We start from the raw sequence: 8,365 nt of genomic DNA, 5'->3' as shown, positions 1-8,365 counted from the left end.
AGATAGAAAAGTCTTTAACAACAAACATAGAATAACCAGTCTTATGCTAGGAAGGGTAAATGAGATAACAAAGGAGACCCAAAAGGTATGGGCTAAGTTCTTTGAGGAGAACAAAGGTTTCTTTACTTCATCGGAATCAAAGACAGATACTACAGAGACCCCGGTTGAAGGAAAGGAAAGGGTATTATGGGTACTTCACTATCAATTTTGAAGAACATTAAGATATTGGGAATCAAGCCCCTAGTAGATACAAATGTACAGACAAATGTTGAGACACCAACAAATAGAGAGAGTGAAAAGGTTGATAATGTACAAGATACTAATGCACTGAATACAAATGTATAGGTTGAGGTTAGAGTTCCTCCAGAGGAACCAACAGTTATAGAGACTCCACCAAGTGGTGAAGCCACCGGTGCAAATGAGGAAACTACTAAGGATAAATCATTAGAGGAGAAGAAACGGGAATCCGACTGGGAACTAGTAGTTGGTCCATCATTGTTGTCAATTGAAACCTCGTAGGTTGTAAACAAAAATATAACCAAGATGAGTTCTATTGAGCTCAGGATGATTGTTGCATAGAAATTGATGAAGGAGGGATCTGCGAAGAAAGGGATTATTGATCAGTCAATCACTGTTTTACTCAGACTAGTCCTAGATTGCAAATTTGACAGGGAAGCTAGCCCATCTGGCAAGCTTAAGACAATTACTGAGCACATTTCAAAGGATTTTCAATCCTTGAAACAAATTTCAAACTGGCAAGCACTGAAGAGGTTCACACAGGCTAGAAGAGCTACATTTAATCAGGTGATAGAGTCTGAGAGGAAGAAGATTGATGGGAAATTGAAATTGATAGATAATTCTTTGAAGCAGTGTTCAAATATTTATAGGGTATTTTGTAACATGGATATACTTACAGTTAATGTGGATAAGAAGATTAAGGAACTTTAGGAGAAAATTGCAGGTATAGCTAATTCTTTTGATGGATTGAATTCATTGACTACATCCATTGATGGTCAAATTTTGGTTTTGGAAGCTCAAATTTATGTTCTCGAGAAAGAAAAAGACAAGATCATAAGAAGAGCCAAAAGTCTGAGAGGCTTGGTGAATCCTCGGTTGGATTCACTCAGTTTACATAAGAAGGAATGTATGTATATGGTTGGAAAGCCAACATTGGTAGAGCTAAATGAGAAAGAGTCCTTTGCACATATACTAAATGGACTTGTATCTATTTTTGGTACTTTCAAATCTGGTTCGGATACTTATCTTGAGCTATTAAAGAAAGCATATCCATAAATTTTCAAATTTGTTAAGCTTCGATAAGATATTTTGGAATACTCATTGTACAGTTTTGGATCTTTGACATTCCTTTTGAATTTTTGATGGCATTGATGTCAAAGGGGGACTGATATAGATGTGAAAAAGAAAAAGAGGGAGTTGTATACATTAAGGGGAGTATGGAGTATTTTTCATTGATGAATATTCAGCTCAGGGGGAGTAGGTAGGATGAAATCGACATATGAAATCTTGACCATTTTTCACATGAGTGTTGCAATGAATGCCAAAGGGGGATATTGTTGGCAATTGAAACTCAATTGGTTGGTTTCACTATGTTTTCATTGATGGCAACATGTTATCTTGTTTTGGCTTCATGTTTTGGTTCAGTGGTGTACCGACAGACACTTCACTTACACCGACACTGACAGGATAGAAGGATTTCTTTGGTTACTGACAATGCAGGCTGACATGGTTTAGAATATGTTTATTGGTATTGGAGGCTAACATCTCTTGGATCCAGCATCGACAATTGATTTTGATATTCATGTATTTATGTTATCTAGCTGACATGTAATTTGATATTTTAAATATCTTTGTAAGCTGACATAAGGCATGATAAGTTGTATAGGGTATATAGGTCAGTTGGATTAGATCATTTTGATATGATGATGGTTGTAATAGGAGATTATAGAATATGTGGATGTGAAATATATCTGAGAGATCATGTATGTGAGGATATTTATATAAGGGTTATTCGGGTAAAGGGTTTAGGGTTTCAGACTGGAACATACAGAGCTTAACCAGAACTGTATTCTAGCATAGAAGATGCTATCTTAGTAGTTCACAGACTTCTCTGGATTGTAGTTTGGATTTATATGTAGTCAGTGAGGCTCCTTTTGTGATTGACCAGTATGCTCTAGGATGTAAGCCTTATAATATCTCTTCATATGGCTAGTGGATTGATATTGTGGGTCACAAATCCCACTGTGGTTTTTCCTCTTTGAAGTTTTCCACATATAATTTTGTGTGTATGGTTCTTATTTATGTGATTGGCTTATTGGTTGCTTTACTTCTTTCAATTCTATATTTATCAGTATACCGGTTGGTGTATGCATGTTTTAATAAGGCTAAATTGTTCTTTCTGGTATAACATTGATTCACCCCCTCTTAGTGTTATTGGATTCCAACACTCTCCCCCTACTCTCCCTCTCCCCCTCTCCTTTTTCCAATCTCCCTCTCTCTCCCTCTCTCCCTCTCCTTTTCCTAATCTTCCTCTCTCTCCCTCTCCCTCCATCCCCCCCCCTCTCTCTCTCTCTCTCTCTCTCTTCTCTTTCTTTCCCTATCTCTCTCCCTCTCTTCCTATCCCCTTCTCTCTATGTCTCTAACTCTCTCTCCCTTCCTCTCTCCCCTCTCCCTCCCCCTCTCATTATCTTATCCTATTCTCTCTCTCCCCCTCTCCCTCTCTTGACCCTATTCTCTCTCTCTCTCTCTCTCTCTCTCTCTCTCTCTCTCTCTCTCTCTTCTCTTTCTTTCCCTATCTCTCTCCCTCTCTTCCTATCCCCTTCTCTCTATGTCTCTAACTCTCTCTCCCTCCCCCTCTCATTATCTTATCCTATTCTCTCTCTCCCCCCCCTCTCTCTCTCTCTCTCTCTCTCTCTCTCTCTCTCTCTCTCTCTCTCTCTCTCTCTCTCTCTCTCTCCCAATCTCCCTCTCTCCCCCTCCCCCTCTTATTTTCCCAATCTCCCTCCCTCCCCTGTCTCTCTCTCTCTCCCTCTCCCTCTCTTTATCCTATTCTCCCCATCTTCTCCCTCCCTCTCCCTCTCTCCCAATATCCTCTCTCTCTCTCTCCCCATCTCTCTCCCTCCCCCTCTCCTTATCCTATTCTCTCTCTCTCTCTCTCTCTCTCTCTCCTTTTTCCAATCTCTCTGTCTCCTTTTTCCAATCTCTCTCTCTCTCTCTCTCTCTCTCTCTCTCTCTCTCTCTTCCTATCCCCTTCTCTCTCTGTATCTAACTCTCTCTCCCCCCCTCTCCTTATCCTATTCTATCCCTCTCTTCCTACTCTCTACTCTCTCTCTTCCTCTCCCTCTCTTAATCCTATTCTCACCCTCTCTCCCTTCTCTTTCTTTCCCTCTATCTCTCTCTCCACTTCCTATTTGGTTCCTAGTTCTATATAACCCGTATGGGTTATGCAGAACTAAGGCCAAAACTTCTAGTTTTGCATAACCACATGTTTCTAAAAAGTATAATGTTCCTTAAAACCCGTACGGGTTTTGACGAACCTTTGATTTTTTATTATAAAATATAATTTTTGTAAAAACCAGTACGGGTTTTGAGGAACTTTTGATTTTTTATCATAAAATATAATGTTCCTCAAAACTCGTATGGGTTTTGAGGAACTTTTTATTTTTTTAATTTTTTTGGCTAGGCTTGGTGTTACCAAGCCTAGCACATTTTTGAATTTCCAGAACATGCATGGGTTATGAAAAATTTCATTTTTTTTTGCATGCGACCACTTTTCTATTCACCATCTTGGTGCACTTACCCATGTATACAATCGTACCATCGTATTATAGATTGTCTATTAAGTCAAGCCTTTCCCCAACTAAGAGTTTTTATAGGTTAATTGTGCTTTTTTGTCTATGATTTGGGGAGAGCCGTGAGTGATAGCGTGGGTTAAGTGATAGGTATTCACTGCCCCAATTTTTCTCATTGCTCAACCCCATGCTAGTCAAGCGTCATGTGATCTATGTTTTGTTTTCGGAGGCCATTTGTGTAATTGTTTTAGAACCAATGTTTAATGTGAATTTTTCTTACTTGTTATTCATGAGATTGATTTTGGTCATCTAGACATGCCCTCATGATGATTTTTCCATGAGGAAGGATTGTCTATACTACTGATTTTATGGTAGCAAGTGTGAAGACCTCGCAGTGTTGGTAATGTTTTGGTTGCAATAGTGTTATGAGTTGGTTATATTCTTTCAGCTAAGAGGCTCGTTCTTTTATATGTGTTGTTGTTTGGTTGTTTGGGTGTGTGTATGTTGTGGTATGGCATTTTTGGTGTTTGTGTCGTATTTAATACTTTCTATAAGAGCCTCTTGTATTGTTGATTTTAGATCCATGTAAAGGGAGTGGGCTCCTTTACAACTTCCCGGGGTCATGAGAGATGGACTTTCACGAGGTTCCTTGTAAGGATGTGTGAAGTCTAGACCTTTTGGGTGTAAGAGAGTTTACCATATTGTAATCAAGTGATAACTAATTAATGAATTGGTATAGGTAGTTAGATAATTAAAAACATAATAACTTATTAGTGCCTCATGACTCAGTCCTAGTGAGGATGTTTTAGGCTGAGCAAGAGAAGACTGTGGAGACTATAAGATAATCTCCCTTGGTCTCTCTCTCAAGTTTGGGATGGCTCCGCATGCCCATAGGCTAGTGCCTTATTCTTGGTTTGGCAGGTGATGACACTCCCTTGTACATATGAGTCCTTTGCTTACTTTTACACTTTTGCATTCTTGTTATGATGTCTTATCAGCCTTTGGAATCTCTTATTTCCTTCTTGTTTTCTTGGTGTATGGTTGTATGTGTGGAAGTTGTTTGGTATTAGTCCCTTTGGTAAAAGCATCAACCTAGGTTTAGTGTGCGAGTTGGGACCTAGCAACATCTCCTAGCTCAGGGGGTGGTTCATTGTAGGTTCCACATTGGTCAGGTGGTTGGAGCTTTTTACCATTGGGTTTTTTCCCTCTTCTTTGGTGTTCCCTTCATGCGTGGACTTGGAGTTTCCATCATGTTGATTCTAGATCCTTGGAGAAGATCTATGTATTGATTACTTCATGATTGAGATACTATTATCATGTACTAGATTGGAAATGTTGTATAAGAAGTGAGTTAATCTCATGATTGTACCACTATGTAATAGTAACCTTCATTGTATCCATGATTATGATTTATATTAAACCTTCAAATGGAAATATTATAAGTTACTAATATGTAATTGGAAAGAAAAAGGAAGGGTATACTCTTGTTAGTAATGTCTTATCATTTGTTAGGCATGTAATTTCCTTGGATTGGATACGTAGGACATGAATGGATTTGCCATGCATATTATGTGAAGTAGATTAGTTAATGGTAAGTACAATGTGCCTTTGACCAATATTTAAATTAACAATACAATTATTTATATGGTAATTATATGTTGGATAGTAAATGCGTAGATGTGATTTCAATACAATAGATTATGGATGTTTAGTACTTTCTTCATGTTATATGTTGACAATGAAATGGACTATTGCTTGAACATTCAATATCTTAATATGAGTATGGATGTAATTAAGTAGAAGATAGTATATTTCTATGGGATTAAATGATAGGCACAATGACATTAAACAAAAAAAAACTCTTATACTATCAATGTTAAAGCATGGGAAACACAGGATCATTGATGATATAGTTAGATTCTTGGAATCTAGAATAACACTAGGGTGAAAATTATATTGAAACTTAGTAAATAGATATCATTAAGAACTAAATGGGATTACATATAATTGTGTTAAGGCTGCAATAAAACTATTGTTGCATAAATAGTATCATGAGCTTACAGTTGCATAAGTAGATTAATGTGCATGCTTTTGGTTGATGCCTTAAGTGGTAGACAATATTATAGGAGTAAACATTTTAGTGATGGTAGCTCATAGTTTTCATGTTAAGGAATAAGTATAAGAGATTAAAGTAAATGCATGAAGCTAAGTTCAAGGTTGGCCATTATGATGTCTTGTTATGTTCAAGACAGGATAAGGATATGCATTCATAGGTACAGTGCATTAGCAATATTTTAATATGTAGGTTGTGATATGCATATGGTCATGAAACTTTGTAGTAAGGTTGCATTGAGTTCCCAAGTGGAGCTAGTGTTCATAAGTAAGTATTTCGTACCTAGTTAGTGGTAATCGGGTAATGTTGATGTTAGCATGCATTAAGAATATTTGAGGACAACAATAGTAGCATATCATGTGAAGTGTATGATATAGGTTAATATTCATACATGCATTTTTAGTTTTGCTCCATGATAAGGTTATATCATTAGTATAATAAAATTGAATTATCATGATAATGGTAAGTTAAATGTATTGATCATATACCATTAATGATGCAGAATTAAGTAGTGAAATCAATACCTTAGGGAAACAATGAAACCATGTAAGCAATTAAACCTAATAAACAAGGCTTCACTTGTTTTAGTAAAGTAATGTATGAAACAAAGGTTAAACACTTAATGTTAAATCAAGACTAGTGAACCAAATCTTAAATATAATGTCTAGTGCGAGTTAAATGTAAACCTATTTAGTAAACAAAATAAATAATTATCCCACTCTTTTGGCCTAGTTTTAGTAAGTTTCCTTGGGGTTTGTTGGTGGGCGCTACATAAAGAATATCCTATGGGTCAAAATATTTAGAAAGGTGAAAGGGTAGACCTTCACAAGCAAGAACCCCTGTATATCAGAGAAGATCTTAATGGTCATGACCTCAATGAAATTCCTCAAGATGTTGGTATCCACATCAAATCTAAATCCAAGAATGCACCTAGTCCTTCATCCCTTCCATCCATTTTAGGTCCTTATATCCCTTCATCCCCTATTCAAGGTCTACAAAGGCACACATCATTTAGTACCTTCCATCCATCCAACAGACCTTCATATCATTCCTATCCATCAACACATTCCTTTCCCTCTCCAAGCAATTTGGATGCAAAGCATAAAATTCATAAGTCCCAACAATCCACATGTATTTAAGGATCAACATGTCCAATCTAATCGACATGTCAAAACAAAGAACATTATGATCCATAAAGAAAAAGAAAAATACAAAAGGACACAAAGGCCTAATGAGAAAAAGAAACAAAAGTCAAAAGCTATATGGGTTCCAAAATCCCTTGTCCATGCAATGCATTCCAAGGAAATACAAAAGCATGAAAAATCCAAAATAATGCGGGATCCTAAGAAGCTCCTTGAAGCACGATAATCAAAAGAAGCATACAAAATTTCTACTCCATCCAAATATTTCAAATCTATTCCTCCATCACCTCCTTCATCCATCTTGGGTCCTTATGTTCCAAAATCCATGGCCTTTCCTCCATCAAAATCTCAAAATCTGAAATCCACTTTTCCTCCATCAGTTCATCACCCCTCAAGGCATTTGCCAATGTTGATCTTGCCAACATTTCCATCTACTCAAGCCCAAAGCTTCCAATACCCTATCCATTATCCAACACCTCTTTCCCATACTTTCATCCATCATATCCAATGCTTTGCATAAAGCCTTAGCTTAGTCCCATTTCATTTCCATGTCCTTCTCCTACCAACATCTTTGAGCATACTTTTAATAGTCATGGTCCATTTTTCAGGGATACTATACAAAAAATGAGATGCTTGAGTCTTTCTTCCATTACCTATCATGTGTCCATCTTCTACTGAAAAGTCAAAAAAGTCAAAAAGAAAAAGAAAAAGAAAAATCATTCGTCCTTTGGTGAAAACCTAGCAAACAGGTGCCTTCAGAAAGTACCATGATGAAAACCTAACAAATAGGCATCATGTGTAATCTATGAACTTGTTTCATTGCATACTTGGGGGAAAGTTTCATTTTTTCTATCCTATCACATCCTATTACCCTCCATTATCCTAGCATACCCCTATAATACCCTCCATTTTCCTATCATCTCTCATGTCCATATTCCCTTTTCCACCTTTGATCTTGACAAGGCTGAGGATCTTGATGAATTTCATATATCTCATTCGTAGCTTTCAGTCTATTATAGCTTTTAGTCTTTATCCATTATCTTATTACAACCTTTTGTCCATATTCCTTGGCTAATTGCAATCTTTTGTCACTATCCCTTAGCCTATTGCAACCTTCAGTCCATGTCCCTTATCCATTCTTGGTCTTGCTTATCATATTTGGATATCTTATCACCATCCATACACTCCTTTTCATTGCTTGATCTTGATATGACATAAGGATGTAAAATGCAAAACATGGTTTCAAAAACCTCTTGACATGTCCCTCATGCCATGCCATTTCTTTACATTGTCATATCCAA

This window comes from Cryptomeria japonica, chromosome 7, assembly GCF_030272615.1.
Source record: "Cryptomeria japonica chromosome 7, Sugi_1.0, whole genome shotgun sequence".
Classification (NCBI taxonomy): domain Eukaryota; kingdom Viridiplantae; phylum Streptophyta; class Pinopsida; order Cupressales; family Cupressaceae; genus Cryptomeria; species Cryptomeria japonica.
The sequence above is the reverse complement of the archived record's forward strand: the minus strand, read 5'-3'. Positions refer to the sequence as shown.